The sequence below is a fragment of the Bombina bombina genome, chromosome 9 (genome assembly GCF_027579735.1).
Source record: "Bombina bombina isolate aBomBom1 chromosome 9, aBomBom1.pri, whole genome shotgun sequence".
Taxonomy (NCBI): Eukaryota; Metazoa; Chordata; class Amphibia; order Anura; family Bombinatoridae; genus Bombina; species Bombina bombina.
The window spans coordinates 270,936,354-270,953,853 of NC_069507.1; the positions used below are offsets into that span (position 1 = coordinate 270,936,354).

Genomic DNA, 17,500 nt, shown 5'->3' on the forward strand with positions numbered 1-17,500 from the left:
GTGATAGTGTCAGGGGTCTATTATGGCCTAGGCCGACAAGGCACAGGCCTATGGTGGCAGATTGGAGGGGGCGGAACTTTCTTTCTACGGGCTCTTTTGAGAGCGGTAGAGTAGTGGACTTAATTAAGCAACCGTAGGGGAAAACAATGAGCGGGGTTGCTGGGAGGCAAGGCGGCACTAACACCAGCTAATTTCTAAAATCCACATCAATAACATAACTCTTTTACAAAGCGGTCACTTTCCCACGCAAGAGCTATTTCCTGCATGTCTCTCAGCCTTATGCTGTAAAGATCAGGCAAAAGACACAGGCCAGTCTAATTCCACCTGTAAGGTGTTTAACTGCCTTCTCCACAAATGTTTACTCTACATCTCAAGCATGGCCATCTTGGAGGAGACCGGTGTCCAATACTGCAGTCTTTAGCTCCATAGGAACTTGTCACAAGCGGTGGAAGAGTTAGCTGATGATTGTGAGCTGATAAGGCAAACAGGATTCATTGTAACTAAATTCAGGACCGGAGTGAGGTAAGAATAGTTTGCAGATACCGGGGTGACAGACAACACTTTCACTATAGCTGCGCAAAAACAGCTTTCGAGTGAGAGAAATATGAATTGCTAACTATTTTCTCAAAAGGAGTGGAAAGCTAAACCTGAGATAACACTTTACTAACTCCATTGTCAGACATGCCAAACTCAGTTGTGTTTACTCACTAGCGAGTTATTTGAAAAAAATTGTAAACCTGGACACTGAAGTGAAAACAGTGCCCACAGTGTGAAGTGGTGGAATCTGGGAACTGAGGGGTGAGTACCTGAGTATGCACAAAGTGTATATACATGTATATACTGGTACTTGTAGATAGCAGCACATACATTCTCTTAGAGCAAATGTTTCTGTAATACCTACTTATAAGCAGTTTTCTTTACCATAATACCATTACTAGAAAGTGAAAATTTTGTATGACTGTGAGAGATGTGCAATGGTGCATAGTGCCCTGAAACTGAAGGGTGACGTGTGTTAGCAGTATCACAATATGGTGTGTGGTGTGAGAGCAGTATCACAACATGGTGGCCTTAAACTTAGGGAGGGTGGGGAGGGCAGCAGAATTTTGAGTGCCTAGGGCAGCACAAAACCTAAATATACCACTGGATAGTGTGTTGAAGGTTATCAGTAAAATTGATTAGTATAAAGGTCTGCGCAGTGGTTTTCTAATGGAACTGTTGGATTTTGTTGTGTCCAATAATTACTTTAAATTTGAGAAGTCGTACTATAGACAAAGGTTTGGGACAGTGATGGGTTTGAATGTGGCCCCATCGCTGGCCAATATGTTTATGTTTAAATATGAACAGCTACATATTTTGGGTGATATTGAATTTGGTGACAAGATACAGGGTTATTGTAGATATATAGATGACCTGTTTTATGTATGCAGAAACAAACAACTTGATTGTGAAGCACCGGATCTTGTGAAAAAACAAAGCTTTATTGCTTAAAACATGAAACAGGTTATCCAACAGTACATAACCTAGGGAGCTGGTGTAGATACGGGTATCCACGTACCCTTTGCTGACACGTTTTGGCTCTTGAGGGGTTACCTGGATTACATCCTATTTATGTTAAAACATACCATTTCATTGCAGGGGCGTATTAAGGCATAGGCCAACAAGGCCGGTGCCTAGGGCAGCAGATTTTTAAGGGGCAGCAAAATTTTGAGTCCCTAGGGCCACTCTACTGAACTCAGGGCTGGGTGGCTAAATCAACCAATTACAAATGACTTAAATGGCTGGCCCGGCTATTGCTATCCTATGGGATTGTATGTGGGTGCGCATGACGTGGTGACAGTGGAGGCGGAGCTCACTTGCGCAGCCTGGCCTGGACTGAGAGGGAATGCAGTATTCTTCCTGGCTCCATCGCGTGATTGAGACTCACACAGACTACACAGTGCAGTGTGCACTACAACATGACCACTGTGAAACAGCATATGCCTTTCTCCCTTCAATACATCTTCATTAGGCATTAAAATACTTAAACGGATTAGTCACTAAATACTTGTACATTTACTGTTTGTCTATCTGTCATACATGCAAAGAATAAGTATTTATTACTGAATCTATACAACTATGTGACTTAAAACACAACTGAAAATATGTTGTATGCATTTAATACATTCAGAAACAATACAAGTATATACTTTATTATGATTGTATCATGTGACTTTATCCCCTAGGATACAATTCCTAAACCTATCATAACTACTGTGTTTGGAGACTCTGCACCGGCCATTATCATCATACAGGAAGTGCTAAGGTTGTGTAAGAAATCATATGGTTTAGTCCTTGTGCACCTCTTCATCGATATTCCCTAAAGGAATCATACACCAACTGTTCACTGTGGCATGGAAGATTTCATGGTCACAGCAGGAGCCACAGCTGACTTTGACCGATGAAGAGGCTGAACAAATCCTCTTTACAGAGTCCTTCAGTGAGGCTGTGGGCTCTAACCGGCCGAATGATATCTATAATGAGCTGGCTGATTTAAATAAGAAAGCAGTGGAATTGGATCTGCATGGTATCATATTAACTAAGTACCATACAATTAGAAGGATCCCCAAAGGATTTAGGGTTAAAAACGAGCCTACCATAGGTAGGAATAACCCTGAATTTTGTAGGAACTGGTGTGCTATTTTAAATAAATGTTCACTGGACATAATTTTGATTGTTGTTAAGGAGGTGGGCAGAGAGCTTGCAGTCATCAGGGAGAGGATTTTGAAATTTAGAGGCTATTAACATCCCCATTTTAGAAGAGGATAAATCAGTTAAGTGGGTTGAGAAACTGAAGGAACAGATTCATTTAAGGAGGATTTAAAAGCTTCGAAAAAGAAAATGTTTGTCAAGGTGAAGAAAGATTGTACATAAGTGGCTGTCGGGACAGTCTGAGGGGTGTGCCTAACTGGAGGAGAGGCTTATCAAAAGGTTTGAATTTTAGACTGTCTTATGTTGCAAACAACCTAGAGGTGGATATTGAATTGTTTAAAATGCAGAGGCATTTGGCTGTTAAAGAGAGGTTTAGTGGATCTACTGGAAATAGATCTGGCTTTAGGTTGAAGTGTGTTAGGGACTTATCTAGCACTTATGCCAGCATTTTTACCTTCTGTCGCAGGGTTAGACAGGATGTCATGACGTACCCTAGGAAATGTTTCTTTAAATTAACTAAACCTGAACTGGACGCACTTGACACATTGAAGAAAAATAACAACATTGTGATTAGGGGGGCTGATAAGTAGGGATGGGCGAATGTTTCGCAACATTCGAAAAATGAAACAAATTTTAACACATTCGTTCGTTCGAATCGAATTTCGAATGTTTACATAACATTCTAACATTCGATTTTTGAATGTTCAGTTTTAAATTTTACGATTACATTCGAAAATATTAGTTTAGAAAAATTCGAATTTATATTTGTAATAGTATTTCTAATGCTTTCTTTAAATGTAATATTCGAATTATGCAATATTCTATATAGAAACATTCAAAATGATATATTTGTATCTATTATGTATCAATTTACTAGATTCCCTCCCTACCACATGAACTATTGAACTTCTGAATAGTATTTGTTAAATAGAATGTTAAATTCGAAATTTCGAATGTGGACATTCGATATGATTATAAACATTCGAATTCGAAAGTGACATTCGAAAACTGTAAATAGCATTTGATTATAGAATTTTTAAGAATATTCGTTCTTATCAACATTCGGATTTATAATTCAAATTTCCGTAATAACATTCGTTGTAACATTCGAATTTGGAAATTTACACATTCGCCCATCTCTACTGATAAAGATGGGGGCATTGTGATACAGAACTATAGCTCCTATCGGACTGACGTTTTGAGACAATTGGCTGACATTTTAGTATATGAAAAGCTAGACCGTGACCCCACCATTGATATTAAAACAGAAGCTGATAGATTGATCAACATGGGTGTAGCAGGGGGGCATATTAATGAGGAGACTGCTTTATTTTTTATTCAGAAATTTCCCATCAGACCCATACTGTACTGCATACCCAAAATCCATAAGTATCTGTTGGCATCACTTGGCCACCCAATTGTGTCAGCTAGGGGATTTGTGATGCAGCCCATTGCACAGTTTATAGATTTTTTACCTACAGCCCTGTGTATGGGAATTAGTGACAGTGATAAAAGACACGTGCCATTTTTTGCAAAGGTTACAAGATATTGGTGAAATAAGGCCAGATAATATTTTAGAAACCTTAGACGTTTCTAGTCTTTACACTAACATTGACATACAAGAGGGTAGTGATAGTGTCAGGGGTCTATTATGGCCTAGGCCGACAAGGCACAGGCCTATGGTGGCAGATTGGAGGGGGCGGAACTTTCTTTCTACGGGCTCTTTTGAGAGCGGTAGAGTAGTGGACTTAATTAAGCAACCGTAGGGGAAAACAATGAGCGGGGTTGCTGGGAGGCAAGGCGGCACTAACACCAGCTAATTTCTAAAATCCACATCAATAACATAACTCTTTTACAAAGCGGTCACTTTCCCACGCAAGAGCTATTTCCTGCATGTCTCTCAGCCTTATGCTGTAAAGATCAGGCAAAAGACACAGGCCAGTCTAATTCCACCTGTAAGGTGTTTAACTGCCTTCTCCACAAATGTTTACTCTACATCTCAAGCATGGCCATCTTGGAGGAGACCGGTGTCCAATACTGCAGTCTTTAGCTCCATAGGAACTTGTCACAAGCGGTGGAAGAGTTAGCTGATGATTGTGAGCTGATAAGGCAAACAGGATTCATTGTAACTAAATTCAGGACCGGAGTGAGGTAAGAATAGTTTGCAGATACCGGGGTGACAGACAACACTTTCACTATAGCTGCGCAAAAACAGCTTTCGAGTGAGAGAAATATGAATTGCTAACTATTTTCTCAAAAGGAGTGGAAAGCTAAACCTGAGATAACACTTTACTAACTCCATTGTCAGACATGCCAAACTCAGTTGTGTTTACTCACTAGCGAGTTATTTGAAAAAAATTGTAAACCTGGACACTGAAGTGAAAACAGTGCCCACAGTGTGAAGTGGTGGAATCTGGGAACTGAGGGGTGAGTACCTGAGTATGCACAAAGTGTATATACATGTATATACTGGTACTTGTAGATAGCAGCACATACATTCTCTTAGAGCAAATGTTTCTGTAATACCTACTTATAAGCAGTTTTCTTTACCATAATACCATTACTAGAAAGTGAAAATTTTGTATGACTGTGAGAGATGTGCAATGGTGCATAGTGCCCTGAAACTGAAGGGTGACGTGTGTTAGCAGTATCACAATATGGTGTGTGGTGTGAGAGCAGTATCACAACATGGTGGCCTTAAACTTAGGGAGGGTGGGGAGGGCAGCAGAATTTTGAGTGCCTAGGGCAGCACAAAACCTAAATATACCACTGGATAGTGTGTTGAAGGTTATCAGTAAAATTGATTAGTATAAAGGTCTGCGCAGTGGTTTTCTAATGGAACTGTTGGATTTTGTTGTGTCCAATAATTACTTTAAATTTGAGAAGTCGTACTATAGACAAAGGTTTGGGACAGTGATGGGTTTGAATGTGGCCCCATCGCTGGCCAATATGTTTATGTTTAAATATGAACAGCTACATATTTTGGGTGATATTGAATTTGGTGACAAGATACAGGGTTATTGTAGATATATAGATGACCTGTTTTATGTATGCAGAAACAAACAACTTGATTGTGAAGCACCGGATCTTGTGAAAAAACAAAGCTTTATTGCTTAAAACATGAAACAGGTTATCCAACAGTACATAACCTAGGGAGCTGGTGTAGATACGGGTATCCACGTACCCTTTGCTGACACGTTTTGGCTCTTGAGGGGTTACCTGGATTACATCCTATTTATGTTAAAACATACCATTTCATTGCAGGGGCGTATTAAGGCATAGGCCAACAAGGCCGGTGCCTAGGGCAGCAGATTTTTAAGGGGCAGCAAAATTTTGAGTCCCTAGGGCCACTCTACTGAACTCAGGGCTGGGTGGCTAAATCAACCAATTACAAATGACTTAAATGGCTGGCCCGGCTATTGCTATCCTATGGGATTGTATGTGGGTGCGCATGACGTGGTGACAGTGGAGGCGGAGCTCACTTGCGCAGCCTGGCCTGGACTGAGAGGGAATGCAGTATTCTTCCTGGCTCCATCGCGTGATTGAGACTCACACAGACTACACAGTGCAGTGTGCACTACAACATGACCACTGTGAAACAGCATATGCCTTTCTCCCTTCAATACATCTTCATTAGGCATTAAAATACTTAAACGGATTAGTCACTAAATACTTGTACATTTACTGTTTGTCTATCTGTCATACATGCAAAGAATAAGTATTTATTACTGAATCTATACAACTATGTGACTTAAAACACAACTGAAAATATGTTGTATGCATTTAATACATTCAGAAACAATACAAGTATATACTTTATTATGATTGTATCATGTGACTTTATCCCCTAGGATACAATTCCTAAACCTATCATAACTACTGTTGTATTTTTTAAGTACTTTTAAAGGCCAGTTTGTATTTCATTACATATTTATCCAAGCAGATATTTTGCTTAAATAACTGTCAATCACCAAAGAAGATGTTTAAGGTTAAACAACTACCTACTGACAAGCTATCATACAGTGAAAGATATTTTTTTCTGATATAAACACTTTAATCATCTGACTTGCAAAATAATGTCTTTATATATATATATATATATATATATATGTATGTATGTGTGTATGTATATATATATATATATATATATATATATATATATATATATATATATATGTGTGTGTGTGTGTGTGTGTGTGTGTGTGTGTGTGTGTGTGTGTGTGTGTGTGTGTGTGTGTGTGACCAGAGTGAATGCAAGCCCTGATGAACATCTACTTAAAAAGACATAATTTTTTTAATTTTTTACACCCTGCCCCAAAAATATTATGTCTAAAAAAAGGCCTTAAACCTGGGGTGGGGTGGCGGGGGGGGCAGCAGAATTTTGAGTGCCTAGGGCAGCACAAAACCTAAATACGCCCCTGTTTCATTGGTTAAAAGCAACCAGTGCTTATACTGACACACCTACACCTGAAAGGTAAAAACACGCCCCCAATGGACATTTAAACCTCTGTTTACACTGAAAACTCAAAATTCACTGGCTTCTAAGTGATTGTCGCTAAGCCTCTAATTACAGGGTTAATCAACTATTGCTATATAGACTTAGCAGATGATGCATTGTCAGATGTGGTTTCAAAAGGTTGCCGTTTTGCATATAAACGGGGGAGAACTTTGGGCAACACTTTGGCACCCACACAATTAAAAGGATGAGTCATGCAGACATCCTCTTGGCTGAGGTTCAAGGGAGTGTACTATTGCAGTTATATTAATTGCACAGCTTGTGAATATGTGGAAATTGGCAATGGTTTTAAAAGTGTATTTACTGGGGAGACATTTACACACAAAGCTTGTTACAACTGTAGATCAACTTATGCTGTTTACCGCCTTAATTGCAAACTGTGTGACATACAGTATGAAGGTTTGACCACTTGGAAGGTAAAATCCAGGATACGAGAGCATGTTTGTAACATAAAACAAGGCGAATTGACAACTCCCCTTGTACAACATTTTAAGACTACACACAGTAAAAATCCAAGATCACTTACTTGGTCAGTTATTGAAGTAGTAAGAACTAATGTCAGAGGAGGGGACAGAGAAGTTCACCTTTCCAAGAGAGAAGTTTTTTTGGATACACAGATTGAATACCAGGGATCCGAATGGGTTTAATTCGGAATTTGATCTCATCAATTTCTGGTATTAATCTGAATAGTGTTATAACACAGGACACCTCAAGGGCATTAAATAATTAACTACATATATTCAATGCATTTCTTGTTGTAGTCAATCTAGTCACAAACACTAGGACTTTATCTTATCACTGAAGGAGGAGGTGTATGCACATCCAATACTGAGGGCCACACATAGCAGTGAATTCCAGTCAATCCTGTTTATTCAAGGCTAAGACTTCAATATACAAAACATTTAGACTTGGTATGGAGTCAGCTAACATAACTTTTTAATTTACCTCTTAGAATTTGACAATACTATCTTAAAATATCTTCATAATGTTTCAGGGCACTTATAATTATACCCACTGTGACAACAGACATGTTTGATATTCATAAGCTATAACTGAGAGGTATTTGGGATCATTCACACAGTCTGAATATAGGTATCATCATACACATTGGGGTTGCAAGTAAAGCCTTTTACCAGTTTTGCAAGGATTTTGTTCATACTAATACATTATTAATACATTATTAGCCAAAAATTGAGAACATTTTGGGGATTAAATTTAGCTAAGTCTATATAGCAATAGTTGATTAACCCTGTAATTAGAGGCTTAGCGACAATCACTTAGAAGCCAGTGAATTTTGAGTTTTCAGTCTAAACAGAGGTTTAAATGTCCATTGGGGGTGTGTTTTTATCTTTCAGGTGTAGGTGTGTCAGTATAAGCACTGGTTGCTTTTAACCAATGAAATGGTATGTTTTAACATAAATAGGATGTAATCCAGGTAATCCCTCAGCTACGAATACAGCCAAGAGCCGAAACGCGTCAGCAAAGGGTACGTGGATACCCGTATCTACACCAGCTCCCTAGGTTATGTACTGTTGGATAACCTGTTTCATGTTTTAAGCAGTAAAGCTTTGTTTTTTCACAAGATCCGGTGCTCCACAATCAAGTCGTTTGTTTGTTACTGCTTCTTATGGCTACTCCCGGTGAGCATGGAAACGAAGACAGCTATAAGGATTGACAAGTTTGTGCATACATTTCCTGAAACTGTTTTTGGGCATCCCGCCATCCATAATTCTGCCTGAAGACATGCTCCCAGACATCTTCAGGTCCCTGTACCCTTAGCCTTTCTCACCTAGACTGGAGCGAGGAGAGTGTGCTGAAAGAGGGGAATAGACTGCTTGGGAAAGCTTTGGTATGCAGTAAGGGCTTGCAGTCCGGAAAAGGAGACGGCTCCCTGGTGACCAGCACGGACTCCACTCCAGTGAACACGATACACTATATCTTTGATGGAAAAGGGTCGCCTGTCAATTTCATTGTGACTTTTTTCCTCATATAGTCGCAACTCATTATTATGTACAAAATATATGCACAATATTTATTGCCCAATATTTTAGAGCAGCCACCACAATTATAGTATTTATTTATGAATCTTTAAATGATAAAGCCATTTTTGTTGAAAGTATGTCAAAGAGGATTTATCCTTCCTGAGGATTCAGTGGGATTCAGTGTTCAATTTCCCTGTATAATCGTTTTTAGGGTATATGATCAGGGAAAGGAAAATGGGGGATGGAGAAGGGGACAGCTTATTTAAGGCAAATGTTAATAAATGTAGCTATAATTTCAACCCCTAACGTTGGAAGACATATGTACACTTTTTAGAGATGTTTGTGTACAGCCAAACACACATACAGCTATCTTAAATCGTACTCAAATTTCAGAGGAATGGAGCAAAGTTTATCTCTTCATTGAGACCATTGGGTTTTAATGTATCCATATTGTGTATACATTTACACTCCGCTTGTAGCAGACATTTATCCAAGTCACCTCCCCTTCCCCATAAATGTATCCATTCTAGCCCCATTGTTTTAAGACCCTCTATCTTTTAGTCTATTTGTTAGGTGGTGGGCATGCAATTTGTATGACCTATCTGTAGAGCAATTCCTCTTACACCTTAGGTATTGTTTATACGAGATCCCTCTTACTACTGAGCTAATGTGATGACTGTCTGCACTTAGCATGATATTAGCAGACGTGTCTTTCCTATACATCTCTATTGATATGTTTCCATTGTTAATGGAGATTTGTAAGTCCAGAAATGTAATGGTTTTGTGGCTGGAGGATACTGTACTTTTCAAATTTAATTCATTGTGATTAATGAGTTTGATGAATTCATGAAGTTCAGTCTCCGCACCATTCCACATTACCAAGATATCATCTATGTAGCGTGTCCATAGTGATATCTTGTCCTCATACCTTGACAACTCATTCCGAATCTGATCCACCTCCCATTTCCCGAGGTAGAGACAGGCATAAGTGGGGGCACAAATTGCCCCCATTGCCGTTCCCAATATTTGTTGTTAAACATGAAGAAATTGCGCCAAAGGCAAGCACGTCAGCACCCGTCCACACCTGGCCGCGTCCAAAGCCACAAACCCTGGCTCCTACAACCGCCGCCGCTACAACTCCAGCACCCTCCTCCATCTCAACACCGGTAGATCATCTCCTGCCACCACACATCCCAACAAACACCATAGGACCCTTCACCTGCCACAACTGCTCCTTCTCCTCCTTCCGGAACACTAACCCACCAGTCAGCTCATGCAAAAACAACCGCAACAACTTCAACTGCATCCTCCTCAACACCCGCTCCGTCCACAAGCACGCCGTCAAAATCTGGAACCTGCTCAATTCCACCTCCCTAAACGTTGCCTTCCTCACTGAAACCTGGCTGAACTCCACATCAACACCTTACCGCCATCCCCGACAGATACAAGATCTCCCACAAGGACAGCAGCAACCGACCGGGAGGAGGCATTGCCATCATCCACAAACACTCCCACAACGTCACAACCAGCTCCGACTACAACTTAAAACCCCTACTGAAAAAAAACACGGCTGACCCCAATGATCCAAAGAACTACCGCCCCATCTTTCTGCTCCCCTTTGCGGCCAAAGTAATCGAGAAGTCCATTAACACCCAACTTGTTGACCACATCAAGGCCAACCACACCCTGGACTCCTCCCAATCCGGTTTCATGAGCAACCACAGCAACGAGACTGCCCTCCTCGCCACCACAGATAATATCCTTGCCCTACTTGACGAGGAGAGATCACCGCCCTCATCCTCCTAGACCTCTCAGCAGCATTCGACACTGTCTCCCACATCACTCTCCGTACCCACTTACACGATGATGGCATACGTGACAAAGCCCTGGAATGGATCACCTCCTTCCTCACAGGCAGAACCCAGAAAGTTAGACTCCCACCCTTCACCTCAAAGCCCACAGAGATCAGCTGCAGTGTACCCCAAGGCTCTTCGCTGAGCCCCACCCTATTCAACGTCTACATGGCCCCTCTCGCTGCAATCGCCCGACGACACAACCTCAACATCGTCTCCTACACTGATGACACCCAGCTAATCATCTCACTCACCAGTGACCCCACCACCGCCAAGAGAAACGTCCATGAAGGGCTGACAGCAGTCGCCACCTGGATGAGTTACAACTGCCTAAAGCTGAACCCAGACAAGACCAAAGTCCTTCTTACTCGGTCCCACCACATCTGCCTGGAATAACTCCTGGTGGCCCACCGCCCTCGGACACCCTCCAACCACCACTGATCATGCATGAAATATAGGCATCATCCTAGACTCATCGTTCTCCATGGACTGACATATCAACGCTGTCTCCTCTGCATGCTTCCACACACTCCACCTGCTGCGAAAGATCTTCAAATGGATCCCAGCCGAGACCAGGAAGACTGTCACCCACGCCCTTGTCAGCAGTCGACTGGACTACGGTAACGCATTCAACTCTGGCTCCACCATCAAGCACCAAAAGAGACTCCAGCGCATCCAGATCGCCTCGGCCAGACTCATCCTCAACATCCCTCACCAATGCCACATCACCAAACACCTGCGGTACCTGCACTGGCTCTACATCAACAAAAGAATAAAATTCAAGCTTCTCAACTACGCAGTCAAGGCCCTCCACAACATCGGTCCCGAATACATGAACCACTGCGTTACCTTCTACACCTTCGCCAGACAACTTTGGCTGACCAAGCCCTCGCAGTCATCCCCCGCATCAGGAAAACCACAATGGAAGGCAGATCCTTCTCTCTCCTGGCAGTCAAGAATTGGAACACCCTCCCGCTGGACTTCAGATAAGCTACCGCCCTAACTAAGTTCAGAAAGGACCTCAAGACCCCGCTCTTTGACTGAACTGCAACCCTCAGCTCCTTGAGACCCTTACGGGTGAATAGTCACGCTTTACAAGAACCCGATAGATAGAAGGTATGAGGACAAGATATCACTATGGGCACGCTACATAGATGATATCTTGGTAATGTGGAATGGTGCAGAAGCAGAACTTCATGAATTCATCAAACTCATTAATCACAATGAATTTAATTTGAAATTTACTGTATCCTCCAGGCACAGAACCATTACATTTCTGGAGTTACAAATCTCCATTAACAATGGAAACATGTCAACAGAAATATATAGGAAAGACACGTCTGCTAATACCATACTGAGTGCAGACAGTCATCACATTAGCTCAGTAGTAAGAGGGATCCGGTATGGACAATACCTAAGGTGTAAGAGGAATTGCTCTACAGATAGGTCATACAAATTGCATGCCCACCACCTAACAAATAGACTAAAAGATAGCGGGTACTGCTGTAAAAACCTTAAGCAAAATTATCAGAGAGCAAATCAAAAATCATGGGATGAAATTTTATACCAAACAGACGGCTAGATTTAGAGTTCTGCGGCCAAAGGGGTGCGTTAGCTACGCATGCTTTTTCCCCCCCGCACCTTTTAAATACCGCTGGTATTTAGAGTTCACAGAAGGGCTGCGTTAGGCTCCAAAAAAGGGAGCGTAGAGCATATTTACCGCCACTGCAACTCTAAATACCAGCGTTGCTTACGGACGCGGCCAGCTTCAAAAACGTGCTCGTGCACGATTCCCCCATAGAAAACAATGGGGCTGTTTGAGCTGAAAAAAAACCTAACACCTGCAAAAAAGCAGCGTTAAGCTCCTAACGCAGCCCCATTGTTTCCTATGGGGAAACACTTCCTAAGTCTGCACCTAACACCCTAACATGAACCCCGAGTCTAAACACCCCTAACCTTACACTTATTGACCCCTAATCTGCCGACCCCACTATCGCTGACCCCTGCATATTATTATTAACCCCTAATCTGCCGCTCCGTACACCGCCGCAACCTACATTATACCTATGTACCCCTAATCTGCTGCCCCTAACACCGCCGACCCCTATGTTATATTTATTAACCCCTAATCTGCCGCCCCCGCTATAGCTGACACCTGCATATTATTATTAACCCCTAATCTGCCGCTCCGTACATCGCCGCAACCTAGATTATACCTATTTACACCTAATCTACTGCCCCTAACACCGCCGACCCCTATATTATATTTATTAACCCCTAATCTGCCACCCCCGCTATCGCTGACCCCTGCATATTATTATTAACCCCTAATCTGCCGCTCCGTACACCGCCGCAACCTACGTTATCCCTATGTACCCCTAATCTGCTGCCCCTAACACCGCCAACCCCTATATTATATTTATTAATCCCTAATCTGCCCCCCCCCAATGTCGCCTCCACCTACCTACAATAATTAACCCCTAATCTGCCGACCGGATCTCACCGCTACTCTAATAAATGTATTAACCCCTAAAGCTAACTCTAACCCGAACCCTAACACCCCCCTAAATTAAATATAATTTAAATCTAACGAAATAAATTAACTCTTATTAAATAAATAAATCCTATTTAAAGCTAAATACTTACCTGTAAAATAAACCCTAATATAGCTACAATATAAATTATAATTATATTGTAGCTATTTTAGGATTAATATTTATTTTACAGGCAACTTTGTAATTATTTTAACCAGGTACAATAGCTATTAAATAGTTAAGAACTATTTAATAGCTACCTAGTTAAAATAATTACAAAATTACCTGTAAAATAAATCCTAACCTAAGTTACAATTAAACCTAACACTACACTATCAATAAATAAATTAAATAAAATACCTACAATTATCTACAATTAAACCTAACACTACACTATCAATAAATTAATTAAATACAATTCCTACAAATAAATACAATGAAATAAACTAACTAAAGTACAAAAAATAAAAAAGAACTAAGTTACAAAAAATAAAAAAATATTTACAAACATTAGAAAAATATTACAACAATGTTAAACTAATTACACCTACTCTAAGCCCCCTAATAAAATAAGAAAGACCCCCAAAATAAAAAAATGCCCTACCCTATTCTAAAATTAAAATAGAAAAGCTCTTTTACCTTACCAGCCCTGAAAAGGGCCCTTTGCGGGGCATGCCCCAAAGAATTCAGCTCTTTTGCCTGTAAAAAAAAACATACAATACCCCCCCCCAACATTACAACCCACCACCCACATACCCCTAATCTAACCCAAACCCCCCTTAAATAAACCTAACACTAAGCCCCTGAAGATCTTCCTACCTTATCTTCACCACGCCGGGTTCACCGATCGTTCCAGAAGAGCCTCCGATGTCTTGATCCAAGCCCAAGCGGGGGCTGAAGATGTCCATGATCCGGCGGAAGTCTTCATCCAAGCGGGAGCTGAAGAGGTCCATGATCCGGCTGAAGTCTTCTATCAAGCGGCATCTTCAATCTTCTTTTTTCCGGATCCATGTTCATCCCGCCGACGAGGAACATCCATCTTCACCGACGACTTCCCGACGAATGACGGTTCCTTTAAGGGACGTCATCCAAGATGGCATCCCTCAAATTCCGATTGGCTGATAGGATTCTATCAGCCAATCGGAATTAAGGTAGGAAAATTCTGATTGGCTGATGGAATCAGCCAATCAGAATCAAGTTCAATCCGATTGGCTGATCCGATCAGCCAATCAGATTGAGCTTGCATTCTATTGGCTGTTCCGATCAGCCAATAGAATGCGAGCTCAATCTGATTAGCTGATCGGATCAGCCAATCGGATTGAACTTGATTCTGATTGGCTGATTCCATCAGCCAATCAGAATTTTCTTACCTTAATTCCGATTGGCTGATAGAATCCTATCAGCCAATCGGAATTTGAGGGACGCCATCTTGGATGACGTCCCTTAAAGGAACCGTCATTCGTCGGGAAGTCGTTGGTGAAGATGGATGTTCCGCATCGGCGGGATGAACATGGATCTGGAAGAAAGAAGATTGAAGATGCCGCTAAATAGAAGACTTCAGCCCGATCATGGACCTCTTCAGCTCCCGCTTGGATGAAGACTTCAGCCCGATCATGGACTTCTTCAGCTCCCGCTTGGATGAAGACTTCAGTCAGATCATGGACATCTTCAGCCCCCCGCTTGGGCTTGGATCAAGACATCAGAGGAGCTCTTCTGGATCGATCGGTGAACCCGGCGTGGTGAAGACAAGGTAGGGAGATCTTCAGGGGCTTAGTGTTAGGTTTATTTAAGGGGGGTTTGGGTTAGATTTGTGGTATGTGGGTGGTGGGTTGTAATGTTGGGGGGGTATTGTATTTTTTTTTTTTACAGGCAAAAGAGCTGAATTCTTTGGGGCATGCCCCGCAAAGAGCCCTTTTCAGGGCTGGTAAGGTAAAAGAGCTTTTCTATTTTAATTTTAGAATAGGGTAGGGCATTTTTTTATTTTGGGGGTCTTTGTTATTTTATTAGGGGGCTTAGAGTAGGTGTAATTAGTTTAAAATTGTTGTAATATTTTTCTAATGTTTGTAAATATTTTTTTATTTTTTTGTAACTTAGTTCTTTTTTATTTTTGTACTTTAGTTAGTTTATTTAATTGTATTTATTTGTAGGCATTGTATTTAATTAATTTATTGATAGTGTAGTGTTAGGTTTAATTGTAGATAATTGTAGGTATTTTATTTAATTAATTTATTGATAGTGTAGTGTTAGGTTTAATTGTAACTTAGGTTAGGATTTATTTTACAGGTAATTTTGTAATTATTTTAACTAGGTAGCTATTAAATAGTTATTAACTATTTAATAGCTATTGTACCTGGTTAAAATAAATACAAAGTTGCCTGTAAGATAAATATTAATCCTAAAATAGCTACAATATAATTATTATTTATATTGTAGCTATATTAGGGTTTATTTTACAGGTAAGTATTTAGCTTTAAATAGGAATAATTTATTAATAAGAGTTAATTTATTTCGTTAGATAAAAATTATATTTAACTTAGGGGGGTGTTAGGGTTAGGGTTAGAATTAGCTTTAGGGGTTAAAAAATGTATTAGAGTAGCGGTGAGCTCCGGTCAGCAGATTAGGGGTTAATGCTTGAAGTTAGGTGTCGGCGATGTTAGGGAGGGCAGATTAGGGGTTAATACTATTTATTATAGGGTTATTGAGGCGGGAGTGAGGCGGATTAGGGGTTAATACATTTATTATAGTAGCGGTGCGGTCCGGTCGGCAGATTAGGGGTTAATAAGTGTAGGTAGGTGGCGGCGACGTTGGGGGCGGCAGATTAGGGGTTAATAAATATTATGTAGGTGTCGGCGGTATTAGGGGCAGCAGATTAGGGGTACATAGGGATAACGTAAGTGGCGGCGGTGTACGGAGCGGCAGATTAGGGGTTAAAAAATTTTAATAGAGTGGCGGCGATGTGGGGGGGCCTCGGTTTAGGGGTACATAGGTAGTTTATGGGTGTTAGTGTACTTTAGAGCACAGTAGTTAAGAGCTTTATAAACCGGCGTTAGCCCAGAAAGCTCTTAACTACTGACTTTTTTCTGCGGCTGGAGTTTTGTCGTTAGATTTCTAATGCTCACACCAGCCAAGACTCTAGATACCGGCGTTAGAAAGATCCCATTGAAAAGATAGGATACGCAAATGGCGTAAGGGGATCTGCGGTATGGAAAAGTCGCGGCTGCAAAGTGAGCGTTAGACCCTTTCCTGACTGACTCCAAATACCAGCGGGCGGTAAAAACCAGCGTTAGGAGCCTCTAACTCTGGTTTTGACGGCTACCGCCAAACTCTAAATCTAGGCCAGAGAAAACTGATAAAGGGAATAATACAATAAGATTCATATCTACTTTCAACAATAAATGGGATGACATTAAGGCCATGTTATGTAAACATTGGAAAATAATCCAAGTAGACCCTATAGTCAGTAAAATAGTAGGGGAAACCCCTCTAATGACATCACATAGGTCACCCAATTTACGTGACAAATTGGTACATAGCCATTTTATAAATCCCTCACAGAGCAACACTTGGTTACAACAATATAAACATAAAGATGGTAATTTCCCATGTGGCAAATGCAGCATTTGCAAGAATATCCAGAAAGGGAATAAGATCACTGATGCTAAAGGGATTAACCACAGAACCAAAGGTCATATAACCTGTAGGAGTGAGGGAGTGGTATATGCTATATGGTGTACATACCCAAAATTCTCTATAGGTATAACCTACAGGGAGTACAAGGAATGGGCAAAGGAACATAAAAGGGATATAAAAAATGAGAACCTCAAGGATAGCAGTATAGCACGCCACTTTTATACACATAACAACAGCTCATCTATTGGTCTTAAAACAATGGGACTAGAATGGATACATTTATAGGGAAGGGGAGGT

General features: G+C 40.9%; 1 protein-coding gene across 1 annotated transcript in view; it reads right to left on the reverse strand.

Annotated features, from left to right (window-relative positions):
* Window positions 1-17,500, reverse strand: part of LOC128640316 (alpha-2-macroglobulin-like protein 1) — a gene marked incomplete in the record, with an annotated part of 543,542 nt that overhangs the window by 315,585 nt on the left and 210,457 nt on the right.